Source organism: Suricata suricatta, chromosome 2, assembly GCF_006229205.1.
Source record: "Suricata suricatta isolate VVHF042 chromosome 2, meerkat_22Aug2017_6uvM2_HiC, whole genome shotgun sequence".
Taxonomy (NCBI): domain Eukaryota; kingdom Metazoa; phylum Chordata; class Mammalia; order Carnivora; family Herpestidae; genus Suricata; species Suricata suricatta.
The window spans coordinates 594312-613558 of record NC_043701.1 but is presented as its reverse complement, the minus strand read 5'-3'; the positions used below and the strand labels follow the sequence as shown (position 1 = coordinate 613558).

Genomic DNA, 19247 nt, shown 5'->3' with positions numbered 1-19247 from the left:
TCTCGAGGAGCCCAGGCAGTGTGGCCGCCCCTCCCACTGCCCCAGATGCTCACAGGGCCACGTGCTCCCTTCTCCGTGCCCAGGATCATCCCAGTGCAACGCCAGTACCCACAGAAGACCGTGGAGGAAGGCAGGGCAAGGGGACAAGGGCAACCCCATATTCAGGCCCACAAATCATTCACATGAACAGCCCTGTTTGTCACGTGGGAGTTGCAGATGACAGAGAGTGAGGAAAGGCAGCGGGAAGGAGCATTTCCCCACTTCCTGTGCGGCTCTAGTCACCGCTGACAATTAGACTCGATTGGGATGAGACAGGCATCACAATTAACGCTTGACTCTCAACCCTGAACAACCTGCTCCCTGCGTGTGCCTCACTCCGTCCTTCGCAGGGAGCTGGTGAAAACCTGCAGCAGAGCCTCCGACCACAGTGTTTCAAGACGCTTTCCAGCAGAGCTGCTAGTGTTGAGCATACCCCACCCCCCACGAGTATGCTAATGAATTTGTGTTGTTATTTGCTCTAAAATTAAGGAAGGCCATATTTCATTTTAAGTATCAGCCACGTACTAACACTAATTATGACCATAAATCATAGATAAAGACATCTGTGTGAGACACTTGGTCCCGCCCCGTGCTCTCCATCCGACCCCCCACCCCCTCCGCTGCCCAGGCAGGCTGGGCACGGCTCCAAAGTCGATTTGTCCACACTGCAGTCTCACAGTCGAGCCCAGGAACAGTCCCAAGGCCAGGTGCGACTCCAAAGCCAGCCAGTTAAGCCCATGAGGGAGTCCGCTTGGTGCCCAGCGCTAAAAACCGGAACTCCTCAGCTGTGACGGTGGTAGCCGCCCTTTCCAGGAAAACAAAGGCGGCATTTCCAAAACACTCCAACTGCTTCCTTGGCTGCCACCCAGAGTCCGGCCACGGAGGTAGAAACACTCCTTACCCGTCCATCCACAGATTTCCCTCCAGCTTCAGAACACACACGCATGCTGACGGTTCGCATAGGCAGACACACTCACAGACACACACACACTCACACACTCACGACACTCACAGATACGCATACCAAATCTTCTAAGTCCTAATTCTGCTCCCCCTTTATTTTCTCAGAGGACTGTACAAGATTGTGTCACCATCTTGATGCCTCTTTTTCTTTTCCTATTCAAACTGAAAAAGATCCAGCAATTCTGCAGACCCAGGCCAGCTCTGCCCCCCATCATTCCTAAGACATTTAGAAAGGGGTTTGTATTTTGTGGTAGAAACCGCCCAGGTGAGCAAGATCCCCGTGCCCTGGCCAGTTGGAAACCAGAGCTGCAAGGACCCCCGGTCCAGCCTCCCACTGGGAAGGTGTCCCCTCCAGCCCCGGACGCTGCGCAGAGGGAGCCCAGGCAGGGTGCAAAGGCCAGGAGGTAGCCCAGGCCTCCGCACCCTGCTCAGGCTCCCTCCTGGCCTCCGCACCCTACCTGGGCTCCCCCCTGGCCTCCACACCCTGCCCGGGCTCCCTCCTAGCCTCCGCACCCTGCTCGGGCTCCCTCCTGGCCTCGGCACCCTGCCCAGGCTCTGCTCCTGGCCTCTGCACCCTGCCCGGGCTCCCTCCTGGCCTCGGCACCCTGCCCAGGCTCTGCTCCTGGCCTCCGCACCCTGCCCGGGCTCCCTCCTGGCCTCCGCACCCTGCCCGGGCTCCCTCCTGGCCTCCGCACCCTGCTCGGGCTCCCTCCTGGCCTCCGCACCCTGCCCGGGCTCCCTTCCTGGCCCCCACACCCTGCCCGGGCTCCCTCCTGGCCCCCGCACCCTGCCTGGGCTCTGCTCCTGGCCTCCGCACCCTGCCTGGCCCCCGCACCCTGCCTGGGCTCCCCTCCTGGCCCCCACACCCTGCCTGGGCTCTGCTCCTGGCCTCCACACCCTGCCTGGGCTCCGCACCCTGCCTGGGCTCCCCAGAGCTTTGCGGAGCAGCTCCCACCCCCGCAGGAAGAGAGGGAGTCCTCCCAAAGGAGGCAGCTGGCGACGCCTGGACTCAGGTGCCCTCAGCCACATGTGGAAACAGAGGGTAAGGGCAAAGTGTGTCTGTCCCGAGGCCCATGCTGCCAATCCCAGGAGCACTCTCCCAGAGGCAGCCAACCAAGGCCTGTCTCAGAGCAGACACTGAAGAAAATAAACAGTAGGACATGGTTCCAGGAACAGGGCGCAGCCCCGGCTACACCTCAGGGGGACCCGGCATGGGCAGACATCATTTGCTGTTGGTGTTGGTTTTTTATTTTGGTCCTGATTTGGTGTGTATGTTATTTGTTGTCCACTAACCCGAGACCATTTTCCCGCGAGCTGATTCTTGGCTCTCAGACACCGAAGTAGCAGGAATCTACAAGCTGTAAGACGGCGCATGTGCAGTGATTTGTGCAGAAAGGCTCGTCTTCAAGCCAAGGTGAGCCTGCAACCAGGCAATGAAAAGACCTGACCAGCTCGGCGCTGTGCGAAAGCCTTCCCAGCTGCAGCACCGACAGGACACTGGGTGACCATTTGTGACAGGTTCTGGGCTACAGTCTCCGCCACGGCAGGTGCCAGGCCAGCGAGGATGGCTCTCGGTTCACAGTGGTCCCCAGCAATACCTCAGACCTGGAGGTGGCCACAAGCACCCTTTTGTCAGCTCCATTTCACTCTCCACAGGTGGACTTCCACAGTTCTGTCCATCACCGCGTTCCTGTTCGTCCTGTGCCAGGACTCCCCAGCCCCCCAAGAGTCCCCAGGGCACAGCAGACACTCAGTAAATGGGGTGATGTGATGTGTGAAGAGTCACTTCGGGGTGTGCAGGGATGAGAAGCTGGACAAGAGCCCCCCAAACTCCCAGCGCCCACGCCGCAGCAGTAGCTCCCCTTGGTTGAACTACTCCTCGTACAGGAAAAGTGGCACGAAAACACGGCCAACGGCTACAGGTATTTGGTAATCATGAGTGAAGGCAGAGTGCCCCGAGAGTGCAGGGAGGCACCGTGCCCTGTCCTGGCCCAGAGCCTGGTGGACCCGGCCCGCCAGGGAGACAGCAGGAGGTGCCCTCCCACAAGTGGGCAGGGGCCCAGGTCAGTGGCGGCTGGGGACGGGCGCATGGTGGCAGCTCTCCCTCCTCCACCGTGACCTCGGGGATCACCAGGTCAGAAGGGCAGCCCCTCCAAAAGCCAGAGGAGCAGATGCCGGGCTGGTCTCTGCCAAGGCAGGGACAGCACAGGCTTCTGTGAGCTGCCGGTGGAGGTTGAGGGTAGCCTCACCCCTGCCCCTGAGAGCTGCGGGGGAGAAAGGAAGTTCTGAATAAGGTGTCAAACCGATTTCACAGACGCCTATAAAATCCAGGTGATGTGAGCTGGCACCTGGCAGTGTGGAGCAGAGTATCAGCTGGCACTGGGCAAAGTCCAAGATAGATGTCACCTGGACACAGGGACCCAGGGTCGAAGCTGTCACCTGCTGTCTCTACCAAGCATGTGTCTTCTTTGAAACCCACCAGCGCTCACTCGCTCGCTGTAGTCACTGAGCAGTTACTTGTCAGGCCCCCACTCCACGGCCGGCCACTCGAAAGGCACCGAGAGCAACATCCCTCCTTCGGGTCCCCGCTCACACCCCGGTGGGCACAGCTACGGCCTGAGTCACCTAAGTGCCAAGAATCGGTCTCAGAAAATCACTCAAGTCCTCACAGCTACCTCGGGAAGGTGTTTCATACCTCAATACCACCTTTTTGCAAGGAACATACACAGACTCCGTAACTTTAAAAGTATAAAGCAGGGGCTCAGAGAGTGGAGCATTCGACTCTTGATCTCTGGGTCACACGTTCCACTCTTGATCTCTGGCCCCATATTAGGTGTAGAATTTAAATATATATTTCTAATAGCGAAGTTAAATACCAGAACCCTTACTTTCCTTCGGCGCCCAGCTAACTTGCACTAGAAGCTTCACCAGGCACCCCGACCGTGCCCACTGTGCCCACTGTGTGTGGAGCCCACTGCCCGCACCCCCACACAGCCCCACGTGCTCTGTCATTTACTGTTGCTGACTCTGTGTGTCTGTCCTGGTTTGTCCAGGCCTTCGCAATAAAGCAGCTGTGCCCTGAGCCCCATGAGCCCCCGGGTACTGTGTCTAGTGCAGCCTTTCAACAATTGAAAGGCAATTCCTTATCAATTTCATTTCAGTGCCAGAATGTATCAAAACAGTGATTGTCACCAAAGCCATTTTCTCAGTCTCTCTCAGGAGGAAAACAGTAAGGACTGTGAAAGCCTGAGTTTCTGGGGAATTACATTAAATTATACTCCTTTAGAAACCACATTAGCAAAGAAAAGTTAGGTGTAAGATTGGAAGAAATGTTCCCTTTAAAAGTCGTCTTCATTTTTAGCATCCATCCAGAGCCAGGAAGCAGGGGTCGGCCCTGCCTCGTGGTGGACACACAGTCTTGGCAAAGCCCCCTCTGGCTCCGCTGTCTCGGCTGCAAATGGGGGGCGTCCCCTGTGCTCAGCAGCGTGAGGATGAAGGGCCCAGCAATGCCTGGCACAGGGTCCTGCTGTCATCATCATCATGCCCAGGGCACAGACCCGCATAACCACAATTCCCCCACCCCTACAGTAGTTTCCAGAACATTTCTATCAGATCAAAAGCAAAAATGCATTTATTCAGACTGAGTGTCCAAGCTGGGATAGAAAACCTACTCCACACTAAGAACTGCTTCTTTTGGAATAAGACCCTGAGCAGCAAGCAAGAGAATAAGAAGCCTCAGACCGGAGGCTGGGATGCCTCCAGGCTGTGCACTGCCAGGAACAGGAAGCAGCCTGAAACCAGGGCTCAGACACCCCTCATCCCAGCAACCTGTGCTGCGGGTCACGACATCTTATCTCCCTCCCCCAAGATCCCAGATTGAAGCTGTGGTCCTGATTTCAAAGACAAAAGAGAAATAGAGAAGAAGGGGAGAGGAAAGGAAGGGCAGGAAGGAGGGGGGGGAGGGAATGAGAAGGAAACAGAAAGGCAGCACTGTGATGTCCCTCCCAAAGCATCTAGAGGTTTGAGGCTTTCAGAGCAGGGGGCTCCTCTCCATCACGTCCATCCCAGTGCTGTCTGGGTGCAGAAGCCACAATCCAGGACGCTGGTGATCCCACTGACAGGAAGAAGGCAGCCTCTTGGGCCAAAGAGCACATGGGGGTCTGGACTGAAGCCGGTCATGACCGGTGTGTATTACCCAGGGCACTACGACCTTGCAGTCAGCTGCCCAGGAGTCACTGAGAGCTGAAATCTGTTCTACTATAGGCTTCACGGGCACTGCCCACTGCACACATTCAGGACAAATTCTCTCACCTCATTCTGGGTGACAGGGTGGCCGCAGGCTCAGTGCCCCTCCATGTCCACACTTCCTTTCCAGCAGGAGACACAGCACGAAACCCGCACAAACACGGGCAAGCTGGTCCCTGTCAGTGAGGTGGGCTCGGACACCAGCACAAATCACCAGGTCATGACAACTGGTCCTGCCCCGTCCAGCTCCCCATGACTTTGCTTGGCTAGCTCTTTCCCTAAAGGTGACATCTGCACCCATCAGGGGCTGAAAAGGCCACGGTCTGCCACACATCTTTTGTTGCTGTGAACAAAGTTCTTGTATGAGGCAGGGGCCACTCTCTTGAGGCAGTTCCTGCTGGCCTACCCATCCACAAAATTGGCTTCTCCCAGCGGTCACTTAAGCATCGATTCCTGGTTTCGGCTCAGGTCATGATCTCATGGTTTGTGGGTTAGAGCCCCGTGTTGGGCTCCACGTTGCCAGAGCAGAGCCTGCTTGGGATTCTCTCTCTCCCTCTTTCTGCTTCTCCACCACTTGCATGCTCTCTCAAAATACATAAATAAATTTTAAAGACAAAAGTCAGCTTCTCACACACAGAGAACTCCATACCCACTCTGGAAGAGGGCCCATGAGCCCAGACCTGCCAACCATCAAGTTCTATGACATTTTTCAAAAATAAAGAAAAACTAAATTCTTATCTTGAGTAACTCCCTTGATGTCAAGTTCTTCATTGCATATATTTAAAAATAAGAATAAATGTTCCAAATTCAGGGTATCTACCAGAATTTTGTGTTTTGTTTATAAGATGCAGAAGCTAATTGATGGGAAATGTGTTGTCAACACCGTACATCCTTCTGTACTACATTGACCGGCCTCAACTCCATGTGTTGTGAGTTTTATTTTGATTGGTTCTTTGTGTTTTGTCCTCAACTTCCTGAGATGGAATAATATCTTCAAAAGAAGGATAAGAAAGCATTTCTAAGCTTGTTTCCATAGATACGAAGCTAAAGGAAAGCATTGGGAAAATATCTAACAAGAAGCCTCGAATGTCAAATACTGAGAATGCAAATAGCCACTCTTCCAGGAGACAGATACGGGGATGCAAACTCAGAGAACCCTGTCGTGACAGTCCCGAGCACACCACAGATGGAACACAACTGAAGGCCAAAATAAAGTGAACTTCATAAAAACTAGGGTTGCTGAGAGGTGACACACATGGTGACATTATATTTGATGTGTGGCCTGAAGAGGAAACAAGATCGTCAGCAGGGTTGGCCTGACTTATCTGGTTTCTGGGTCATTCCTGAGGCATGGACCACTACAGTAGTCATATACTCTCAGGACCCTCCTTAGTAGATTTATAGAACATCATACTTACCATATTTGGTGATCAACCTTGATCAATTTTAATTAAAAAAACCTAGCCAGTGAGAGGTAGAGAAAGTAGGATGAGAAAGAGGATTAAAGATGGCCACCAGCAGCTGCAGGGAAACAGTAGCACCCCCTAACTTTCTGGGATGGTCCCTGTGGGTCAAGCGGCAACATGGGGTCAGGGGGACCCAGTGAGGAAGAGGACACAGGGGAGCAGGGAACAGGGCAGGAGAAGAGGAAGGCGGCCGCAGTGCTGCCCCAGCCATCTAGTGCTACTGCCGCACCAGCAAACCAGTTTCCACACCTCCTGGTCAAAGAATCCAGGAGGCCTTAGCCCGTGGCCCTGCCTCAGACACCAGGCCTGCTGACCCCTCCTCCTCAGGCCTGCCTGACCCCCAGGCTACTTCAAAGAACAAATCAAAGCCCACCTGGTAGAGGGTCCAAAACATCACTACCAGTAGGGAGATAAGTGACCAAAGTTCTAACAGAGAGCAAGTAACACGTACCAAAAGAGACTTCCTGAAGGGTCAAGCCCTGGACAGTGTATGACTCCTCTTTAATATAGTAGTGTTGGCAGGTGCAGGGCACGTAACAAGCTTTTAAAACACATAAGGGACAGAAAACTAGCCAAAATGACTAAACAGAAGAATTCTCCTCAAGAGAAATCCCAGGAAGAAATGACAGCTAAAGAATTGATCAAAACAGATATAAACAATATAACTGAACAAGAATTTAGAGTAACATTCATAAGATTAATCGCTGGGCTTGAAAAAAAGCATAGAAGACAGCAGAGAATCTAAGGCTCCAGAGATCAAGGAACTAAAAAATAGTCATGATGAATTTTAAAATGCTGTAAATGAGGTACAAAATAAACTAGAGGCAGTGACAGCAAGGATTGAAGGGGCAGAAGGGAGGATAAATTAAATAGAAGATAAAATTATGGGAAAAGATGAAGCTGAGGAAAATAGAGATAAAAAAAATTCTAGACTATGAGGGGAGAATTAGAGAACTAAGTGATTTGATGAAATGGAACAATATCTGTATTATAGGAGTTCCAGAAGAAGGAGAGAGAGAAAAGGGGGTAGAAGGTGTACTTGAACACATTATAGCTGAGAACTTCCCCAATCTGTGGAAGTAAACAGAGAACTCCCTTCAGACAGAACAAGAATCAATCTTCTGCACGACATATCATGGTTAAACTGGCAAAATACAAAGATAAAGAGAAAATTCTGAAAGCAGCTAAGGACAAACAGGACTTAACCTTCAAGGGGAGACACATAAGGGTCGTAGCAGGCCTGTCCACTGAAACTTGGCAGGCCAGTAGGGAGTGCAGGAAATATTCAATGTGCTGAGTAGGAAAAATATGCAGCCAAGGATTCTTTATACAGCAAGCCTGTCATTCAGAATAGGAGAGAGAAAAGTGTTCCTAGACAAACAAAAACTGAAGGAGTTTATCACCACTAACCAGCCCTATAAGAGATCCTAAGGGGGACTCTGAGTGGAATATTACAAAGATCACAAAGGGCCAGAGACATCACTATAAGCATGAAACCTACAGATAACACAATGACTTTAAATTCATATCTTTCAATAACACTGAACATAAATGGACTAAATGCTCCAATCAAAAGGCACAGGCTATCAGAATGGATTAAAAAAAAAAAAGACCCATCTATTTGCTATCTACAAGAGACCTATTTTAGACCTGAGGACACCTTCAGATTGAAAGTGAGGGGATGGAGAACCATCTATGATGCTACTGGAAGTCAAAGAAAGCTGAAGTAGCCATATTTATAATAGACAAACTAGATTCTACACAAAAGGCTATAAAAAGAGATGAAGAATGACATTATATCATAATTATGGGGTCTATTCATCAAGAAGAGCTAACAATTATAAATGTTTATGTACCACATTTGATAGAACCCAAATATATAAAACAATCACAAACATAAGCAATCTTATTGGTAATAATGTGGTAACTGCAGAGGACTTTAATACTCCACTTATAGCAATGGACAGATCATCTAGGCAGAAAATCAATAAGGAAACAATGGGCCTGAATGAAACACTGGACCAGATGGACTTGACAGATATATTCACAACTTTTCACCCTCATGCAGCAGAATACACATTCTTCTCGAGTGCACATGGAACACTCTCTGAGATAGATCACATACTGGGTCACAAAACAACTCTCAATAAATATAAAAGAATTGAGATCATACCATGGACATTTTCAGATCACAATGCTATGAAACTTGAAATCAACCACAGGAAAAAGTTTGGAAAACCTCCAAATGCATGGACGTTAAAGAACATCCTACTAAAAGATGAATGGATCAACCAGGCAATTAAAGAAGAAATTTTAAAAATATATGGAAACAAATGAAAATGATAACATAACAGTCCAAACCCTCTGGGATGCAGCAAAGGCAGTCCTAAGAGGAAAATACATTGCAATCCAGGCCTATCTCAGGAAACAAGAAAAATCCCAATTACAAAATCTAACAACACCTAAAGGAACTAGAAGCAGAGCATCAAAGAAACCCCAAAGCCAGCAGAAGAAGATCAGAGCAGAAATAAGCAATATAGAATTAAAAAAAAAATAGTAGAACGTATCAGTGAAACTTAAGATCTGGTTTTTTGAAAAAATAAACAAAATTGATAAATCCCTAGCCAGATGTTTCAAAAAGAAAAGAGAAAGGACCCAAATAGATAAAATCATGAATGAAAATAGACTTTTCACAACTAATCCCTCAGAAATATAAACAATTATCAGTAGATAAAATGACAGAACCAATAAAAAGGATTTAAAACTGTATCAGAGTAAAAGTCACCTCAGGAATTATCAACCTCCAACTGCCAATAATGCCCTGTAGGACACATGTCCTGGTATGTTAGTAAGTACTATTCAGAAAGGGTTGAGAGTCAGACACATTTGAAAAATGTAAGCTGAAATTTAACAGGATTCTCCTCTGCAGGACTTCTCACAACCTTCACTGCTGCAAAGGTCATACTCTCTTCTTAAGACAGGTCCTACAACTGATCTTTGCCAAATGACTTGAAATGCAATCCTTCACATGTTACCTCAGTGGAGGAGAAGAAACTAAACCATAGACTTACAGTAAAGATGTAGACGGTAACCAGCCTAAAAGTTCTCAGTCTTGAGCACCAGAGACTTGTTAAAATATGGATTCCCAGTCCCATTCTCAGTTTCCGACTTAGTAGATGTGGGGCAGAGCCTGAGAATCTTCAGTTCTAACAAGTTCCTGCTAATGCCGAAACTCCAGGACCACATCCCTAACACAGCTGATCAGGTAGAAAGTTTCCCAAATGTGTTGAGTAGGAGCCAGTGTGGTGAGAAGCTCTGGTCCAGTTGCGTTTGGAACATCCTGTGCCCCGACGTCACTCTCTGAGAAGTTAAAACGTCGGGGTGCCTGTCTGGCTCAGCTGGAAGAGCAGGCAAACTCCTGATCTTGGGGATGGATGGGAGCCCCCACATTCGCACAGAGATTACTTAAAATAAATACAATTTTTTATAAACAAAATTCCCATGTATATTAGGTGCTAAAGATACTGAGAGTTCTTCCTGTCATGAGAACTGTATCAAGTTTGTTTAATCTAATATTTTCCATTTTGTTATTTTGACATATTTTAACCATAACATCTCCGTGCATGTACACATAAACAAACAACCACCCACTTTCTGAGACCACACAGGGAATCTCATCACTATTTCCTCCTGAAAATAGTTTTTTCCTTTATAATCTCATTCAGGTAAATTTATGTTATTCTCGCATCTTTTCCTGTCCTCTGCTACAGCCAAGCAAACAATGCATTGCTTAGCACCTTCTAGTATCTCAGGACCATTTGGTCTTCAGTGTTATGATACCATATGTTTGCACTCATAGGTCTAACAGGAGAACAGGAGAAACCTAATGGAGGACCAGGGGGAGGGGAAGAGGGATAGAGAGTTGGGGAGAGAGAGGGACGCAAAACCTGAGAGACCACTGAATACTGAAAACAAACCGAGGGTTGAAGGGGAAGGGGGAGGGGAAAAGAGGTGGTGGTGATGGAGGAGGGCACTTGTGGGGAAGAGCACTGGGTGTTGTATGGAAACCAATTTGACAAGAGACTACTTAAAAAATAAATAAATAAAATTTAACTTCATAAAAAAAAGAACCATTTAGATACTTAGAATCAGCAGACAACATCCGCAGCTCAGAAGGCCCAACACTTGGCTTCCTCTACCCAGGCCATGATTAATGGGCCAATTGTAAGTGTGAGAACAGCCTGCTTTCTGCTGGGCATCCCTGTGTCTAACCCCATACAATCCAAGGGCAAGGTTTCGTTCTTTCAAATCCTCCCACATTCTAGGTCTGGAAGGCAGGAATCCTGGAAGAAAGCAAATTTGCTTAAAACCATTGGGAGTCCCCTCTACCCTCCACCACAAGCCCACCAGCTACTCTTGTTTTGTGGCTTAGAGGCGCAGCTATAAGCTGGGACAAAGTTCCGTGCCTGAAGGAGCTACACCTGTTTCCAAAGAGGCGTGACTCCCGCGTGAGCCACCCGGCTGTGGGATGCACACCAGCCCCGATAGAAGTATCACTCATGACCAAGGAGGGAATTCATGTTTATTCTTCTTCAACTTAAATATGCTCAGTTCTTTCACACTATCTGATTGCAGACCGTTTTGCCAATGTGACCTCTCTGCTCTCAGCACTGCCTGCCTCCTGTGGATCTGTCCTGAGATGGGTGCACATATCAGAACAGAGGTTCAGGAGAAGCACAGCTACCTGGATGAATGTTCTTTCCCTCATTTTAACTCTCTCCTACCATGAGAGCTGGAGTCCATCAAGCTGCCTGGAGGTCAGAGAAAGGACGGAGTTCTCATAGATTCCAGCATAAAAGGAGTGGCTTACTCAGGGGCAGGCACAACAGGGCCCTACATTTTGGTAAATAAAATATTATTGGATCGGTATTTCCCTGATGCTGAGTGATGCTGAGCATCATTTCATGTGCCTGTTGGCCATCTGGATGTCCTCTTTGGAGAATACCACCTCACACTGGTCAGAGTGGCTAAGATGAACAAATCAATGCTGGCGAGGATGTGGAGAGTCGGGCACCCTCCTACACTGTTGGTGGGAATGTAAACTGGTGCAGCCGCTCGGGAAAACAGTGTGGATGTTTCTCAAAAAACTATCAGTAGAACTCCCTTACGACCCAGCAATAGCACTGCTAGGGATTTACCCAAGGGATACAGAAGTGCTGATGCACAGGAGCACATGTACCCCAATGTTCATAGCAGCACTGTCAACAATAGCCAAATCATGGAAAGAGCCTAAACGTTCATCAACTGACGAATGGATCAAGAAGATGTGGTTTATCTATACAATGGAGTACTACATGGCAATGAGAAAGAATGAAATCTGGCCATTTGTAGGAAAGTGGATGGACCTCGAGGGAGTCATGCTAAGTGAAATAAGTCAGGCAGAGAAGGACAGATACCATATGTTGTCACTCATAGGTCTAACAGGAGAAACCTGACAGGGGACCATGGGAAGGGGAAAGGGGGGGAAGAGCCGGGGAGAGGGAGTGAGGCAAATCATGAGAGACTTTTGAACGCTGAGAACAAACTGACAGCTGAAGAGGGAGGGGGAGAAGGGTAAGAGGGGTGATGGTCATGAAGAGGGGTATTTGTGGGGAAGAGCACTGGGTGTTATATGGAAACCAACTTGGTAATAAACTATTAATTTAAAAAATGTGAAAATAAAAACAATGTTATTGGAGTGCAGCCCACCGACCTACTCACATCTGTATAGCTGCTTTGGTCCTGCAACAGCGGAGTTCAAGAGGTGTGACAGAGCCTAGGGGTCTAAGGAACCCTATTTACAGAAAACACTCAGCTAGCCCTGGCTTAGTGAAAGGAGTGCAGGTGGTTCATAGAATCAAAAGGGGGTTAGACACTTGACTTGGAGAAACGGGCAGGAATCAAAACGGGATCCCACGGAACACAGCCTGCCTCCATCGCAGCACCGGGCGCAACGGCCTTTACTGGCTCTGAAGCTGCCAGGCCCACCACTTTCTTCAGAGTCCTTCCTTCTCGCTGCCCTGGCTCGAGCTTGCATGGAGCCTGTGAGTGGCCTTGCCTATGGCACAGTTCTCGCAAGAGCAGCCAGGCACCCCCAAACCTGGACTCCAGCACCCAAGAGCACAGAGCCTTTCCAGGCCCCCATCACCCCCATGGACTCTGACTTCATGTTAAAACACAAGTTGTTTCCTTTTCAGATCCACAGTGGAGCCACCGCCCTCTGGCCTGGACCATCCTGTACCATTCCCACCCCAACCTCCCAACTCCAAGAGCCGGACTCTGTCCTCATTCCCTTGGAAGGTCGCATTCCTACTTGACTCCCATTCCCAGCCTCAGTCTTTCTGGATTCCCAGCTGTGCATCTCATGCAAATTAACAAACAGATGCTTCCCATCTGTACCAGAGTCCTGGCTGCCTCCCTCCAGGGTACTGGAGAGCAGTGAGGCTGGTTGAGAGCCGAGGAAAGGGGAGAAAAGGACAGGAGGGGTGGGTTGCAGGTCAGAGCTTGCTCCCCCTCCCAACAGATTAGCCTTTTCCAAAATGGAAGCATCCCTTCTTTGCACTCTGCTGAAGAGTAACGAGCTGGGCTCTGCAGTGATAAGAAAATGGAAATGATAGCACCGAACACTGAAAATTCAATGTTAAGTATTGGAAAAAGCTCTTGTTTAGGAATAGAAGGTTCTAGAAACCAGCAGGTGGCTGTGGACAAACTATACATTCTCTCTGCACCTGTTTACTTAAACTATTATTGGAGATTTTTCATATCATAAAAGCCTAGAAAATATAGAAAATCACAACAAGAAAATAATACAAAGGACCTCTTCACTCAGAGATACCATCCCTATTTCCAGTCATTTTTCTTTGTACATCTATAAGAATTAGGAGTGCCTGACTGGCTTAGTTGGTTGAGCATCTGACTCTTGGTTTTGGCACAGGTTATGGTCTTGCAGTTTATGGGATCAAACCCCACATTGGGCTCTGTGCTGACAGCACAGAACCTGCTTGGGATTCTATCTCTCTCCCTCTCTGCCCTTCCTCCACTTTTGTGTGCTCTTTTTCTCAAAATAAATAAGTAGACTTTAAAAGAAAATCATCATCAAAAGAAAAAAAATACTAAGCTGAAAAACGAAAGCACACTTAATTTGAAAGCATGTGTTCCTGAGTCTACTCCGGCTTGGATGATGTCATTTCTGAGCTGTGCAGTGAGAGGAGAAGGAAGAGCCAGAGAGCACAGCAGAAAAGGGAGGAGAAGCCAGGAGAGAGGCAGCATGCCCGCTCATGACTCTGAAGTCCTTCCTAACCTCCAGGCCTCCGTGATTTCACCCGTAAAGGTGGACAAACTATGGCCGGATGCAGGGTCCTTAGGGATATTAAGGGCGGGGCTGAGTAATACTGGCACACCAGCGGCATCCAATAAACAGCAGCTACAACTCTCACAAGTGTCCTATGCCGCCTCAGGGACAACAGAGAAATGGAGGACAGACGCATCCCTGCCCATGAGGACAAGGGGGTGACCTGGGTCTGCAGATGGCTCAGAGGGTCAGAGAACAGTCAGAGGACAAGGGACTGACCTCCATCCTCCTCCACAGCACTCAGCATGTCTAAAAGCAGCACCGTCTCTATCTTGTGTTGCTCATCTTCTCTCATCCGAATGGAAGCTCCATGACAGCCTGACGTATGAGAGAGGCTCACCAAGTAAGTGACAGTAAACAGGAGCTGCCACTGGGACAGCAACGAGGACAGACGCAGTAGGGGCTGAGAATGACCCGATTCTTTTTCTCTTTAAAATGTATTTACTTTGAGAGAGAGAGAGAGAGAGAGAGAGAGAGAGAGAGAGAGAGAGAGAGAGAGAGAGAGACAGCACGCGTGCGTGCATGAGAGAGCGGGGGAGATGCAGAGAGACAGAAGCCCAAGCAGGCTCCACGTCGTCAGTGCAGAGCCAGGTATGGGGCTCGATCTCATGAACCGTCAGACCATGGCCTGAACTGAATCAAGAGTCGGATGCTCAGTGGACTGAGCCCCCCAGGCACCCTCATGACCTGACTCTTCACCCACCTTCTAGGCATGGCCTCTGAAATCCCTCTCAAGGCCTACAAGCCCTACCCCTGGATTCCAGCTTCGCTGCATGACTTGCTTTGGCACTTCAGGAAGGTGGAGCAGCAGTATTTACTGGTTCCGAGCCTCAAATGGCCTGGTGTATCTGCACTTCCCCCTCCCTCCTCTGCCATCACTATGAGAAGGACATGCCTGTGCCAGCCTGTGGGTTCCAGGAGGAAGAGGAGAGACATATGGGCAGATACCCCCTGGCAGTCCCAGCCTAAAGCAGCTGAGAGCCCAAAAAATAAGAAAGGATTACGGCTTTAAGTTTTGGGGTGGTGTGTTCTGTACTACTCACCAACTGATACAAGGGATTCCCACTCTGACAGGCAGGCATATCAGGAAACTCTAGTACATCCAGCTGAGGGACATCAGAAAGTGACTTGGAGGAAGTAGGTATGAAAAGGCAGGGAGAAGAGGTGGACTAGCTCTGGATAGGGACAGGCATTCCATGGAGACCTCCCATGACAGAGGGCACCCTACGGTACACGGCTTGGGCATGCACAGGGCTCAGCGCTATCCAGGGGACACCCCACAGTGAGCAGACGCAGGAAGTAAAGCCACAACACAGCTCACAAGCTCTGGAGGGAGGGGTAAGGGCTATGCAGCTCCTCAGCATCAGAGAAGACACACATGGCCAGAAGGAGGGAGCAGAGAACAGGTGGACTGTTTGGGCTAGAAAGGAGGAAGAGGTTGGGGTCAAGGTGATGGTATGGCTCTAACTCAACAACAGAGGGATTCATGAGGTGGAGGGACAGAAGAGAGCAAGGAGGAGGAGGAGGCAAGGGCCTGGCTCAGTTCAGTGGAGGGTGAAGGACCAAGACATTCAGGAGATGACACCGAGCCTGCTGGGGAAGTGTGAGCTCCAGAAGAGACAGGACAGCTATGAATTCTGGAGGGAAAACCTCGGTGCTGGGGTGGGAGTGGATGACATCTGTAAAGGCAAGAAGGGGAGAGGAAGGAGGGAGTGAGGGGACACGAGAGCAAGTGGCTGCCAGGGAGAGGCGATCACAAGCAGCTCCCACAGCAGGGGGCTGCAGGCAGATGGCCCCGAGCAGGCCTTTGCCTTCTGTGACCACGTCCAGGGCTGGCCAGCAGCGCCTCTGGTGAAAGCCTACAGTAATGTGCCTTTAGGATCTTTGTCAAAGCTGTTGGGTCCTGGGGTGCAGCCCAAGGATGCTTCCTCCAGGCACAGAAACAGGACAGCACCAACACGCACGTCCTGCGTCTCCCCAGTAAACCTGCACACCCAGTGGAGGCCACGACCACACTGATGGAAGTCAATTCTGTGATTCACTTCAGGCTAATGTAGAACTTAAAGTCCAACCCCAATTTTCCTCTCTATCAACCAGAGTTAAAATATCAAGCAAGAACCAGAGTTCAGTACAATTGCGTAAAGCAGGACCACACAGTACACAAGTGTGGAAATCAACTCTCCAAATTTATTTTCCTTCTTTCGAATCTCCACAGCCTCATTCACAGCTGTATTATGGGTTCTGCTGACAACACACTACAGGACAAGGTGAAATGCCACCATGCATCCAGTAGGCAGGGCTAACGAGCAGCATGCAGTGAAGAAATGATGATGAGCCCCTTCCTTTGTCTAGGGTTGGCAGGTTGGACCGAGGCCCTGCTGGCCACACGCAGTAGAAACCTGAAGGTGACACACTAGCAGGTTTGCACAAGAGAAACATGGGTGACGTGCTCCGTGCCTAGTGGAATGCTGTGAGCAATGATGTGCACCTTAAACTGTAATGTCACAGTAAGCATTTATCCGAAGATTTTCACAAACACAAGTGAAATACAGTATTCCATTCCCTGGAAGTCCCTAAGGAGAGAATATTATCATGCAAATTAGTAACAGCCTCCTGGTAACGCTTCAGGGCCCCCACTCCCCAAAGTTTTGAGAACATTCTGCTTCCTTTTGTGTATGCTAAGGACATATCCCTGGGCCTGATTCTCTGAGGGAACTCTTGATATATTTTCAATTTTATGACTGCATTTTTAGCTCTTCCTTCTTGGCTGTCCTGCAGCTCCAGGGACAAAGAATAACTTGGATGTGTGGGGTGCTCTGAGAAAATTTTATCTCACGTACTCAACCCACAGCAGGTGTTCAACAGAGTATATAAACAAGCAAGGTAATAAATTCTCAAATTCTTGCCCCACAAAAGCCTCATTTACCCCAAGCCCCCTCCCTCTCTCTTTCTGATTCCCACACATTCAGGATAAGGCTGTTTTATCTTTCACAAGATTTCATTAAAAACAATTCTTCCCTTCTTTGCCATCCATTTTAACTTGTGCTTGTCACCGGCATTCTCTTGTTTGTATTAAAATAGTAAAACAGCTCACAGACACCTGAAATTCCACCATTTGATGTAAAACACTAGGATACTAAGATGCAGGAGAAACCACCATAGTCTAAAACACAAAGAGGAGGAAGAGGAGAAAGCTAATTACGAGCAGGTCATACGTGAGAATGGAAGACAAACAGAAAGACTTCAGTGGAAGCTGAGAATGAACTGGGGGTTGGGGGGGAGGGGGGAGGGGGGAAGACAGGTGGTGGCGATGGTGGAGGGCACTTGAGGGGAAGAGCACTGGGTGTTGTATGGAAAACAATTTGACAATAAAATATTATGGAAAAAAAAGAAAAAACAGAAAGACTTCAGTGGAATGGGACGAGATTCTTTTCAGAGAGAATTAGTAAGAAAGGTGACAAGAAACATTACTGTCAGCAGGTCAGTGGAGACTAGGAGAAGCAAGACAAGTTTGCTGCATCCCGAGGCCTCCCACAATGCGCCTTCCTCTCCCGGTGTGAGACAGGTGCGGTTTCCACAGCCTCCTCTGAGTAGCACAATGGCAACTGAAGGGCAATTTGGGATTAATTTTTCTCAAGTCAAAAGGTCAAAACAGTTGGCCAGGACTTGGGGATGACAGATGACATCTAGGACTCAACACCCAGTCCTGGGGGGTGTGAACTGCTGCGGAGCCCTCCACCCCTGCCGCGGCGCACCCTCCCTCCGTCCCCTCCACCCAACACAGAGCAGCAGCTGAGTGAAGTGACATCAGGACTCGCAACGACATCTCATGAAGGCCGCTCCCAGTGTTAGACCCCATCCTCATCCTGCCCCAGGGCCTACAAGGAACAGCATGGCCCAGTGATTCCATCTAAATGACTAGACAGAGGTCACCTACTGAGACGCGAAGACACAGAGAATGCCTACTTATGAGGAAGGTGGAAGGTGAGAGAGAACCCACTGATCACAAAAGTGCTTTGTCGCTCCAGTTCTTCTAAACTGTGCACATCTTGGAGCCACATGAAGGGACACCATCCAAACAGGCCCAGTGCCATTTTCGCTTGGAAACACCTCAATAGACACTCCGTGGGCCTCGTGTAAGAAAAGAACACCTTGCACGGGCAGGTCTAATGCACAGCACTGCCTTGCAGGTAACATGCAAACAGTACCCATGGGCTTCCAGCTCGGCATGGTGTCTCTACAGGCCCCAGAGGGCCAGTCAGCGCAATCAGTGGGCAGGACGGGCCGCTGAGCAGAGCAGGGCTGTTATCACAGTATTTGAAATAAGTCATTCTTAAATGAAGAGTACTAAGTAAAAGAATCCAGTCCAAAAACTCTGGAAAAGGCAAAAACAGAGATCAGTGGCTGCTAGGGGTCCGAGCAGAGGGGAGGGAGGCTTGAATAGGTAAAGCACAAAATTCTGTAGAGCAGGGAAACTTCTCAATATGTTGTTCCAACTGTGGACACTTGACTCTAAGAGTCTACTGAAACCTAACAAACTTCACAGCACAAAGATGAATCTCTGTGAATGCAAGTTTAACAAAACATCAACAGGGAGGCAGGGGACCCTAGGAAGACAGAAGAGTCTGTGCTGGTACTGCTGGGAAATCCTCTCACTGCAGTGCCCGGGGAAGGGCGCTGACCCCAATCACTTGGGAAATGAGGGAAGCCTCTGCTCTAGGGGATAGAGCTGCCCGCCCCCCAGTAGTGCAGACTAGCAATCCTGACACTGCTGGCTGCTCACAGACCCTGAAGTTCAATGATTAAGTAAACAGGGGTGGGTGGCGGGAACCAGTGTCCTCACTGTTGGCACAGAAGGAGAATCAGGAGAAGACTGGGACGGTCCCTGCAGTGGTGGATGGAGTCTGAGACAGTACAAGCTCAAGTTCAACTTGATACAGATACGTAATTACAAACAGAAATGTTTGTAGACATTCACACATGTATCTCCTCGTTTGCCAGCTAAGATGTTCTAGAAGCAATGACACCCCAGCAGCAGTGAGTATGCCTTGCACTCAGTTTCTACACCACTTTCAAGTAAAAGGAAGTAGGGCTACGTAGAGAAAGAGCAAATTCGATGACAGGACAGGAAATACCCAGATGAG

At 49.2% G+C, this 19247-nt stretch overlaps 1 protein-coding gene across 1 annotated transcript in view; it reads right to left on the bottom strand.

The window, feature by feature from the left end:
* LOC115304168 (receptor-type tyrosine-protein phosphatase N2-like) overlaps positions 1 to 19247 on the bottom strand; it is a 333289-nt gene that overhangs the window by 255615 nt on the left and 58427 nt on the right. The gene's annotated exons all lie outside the window — the stretch shown is intronic.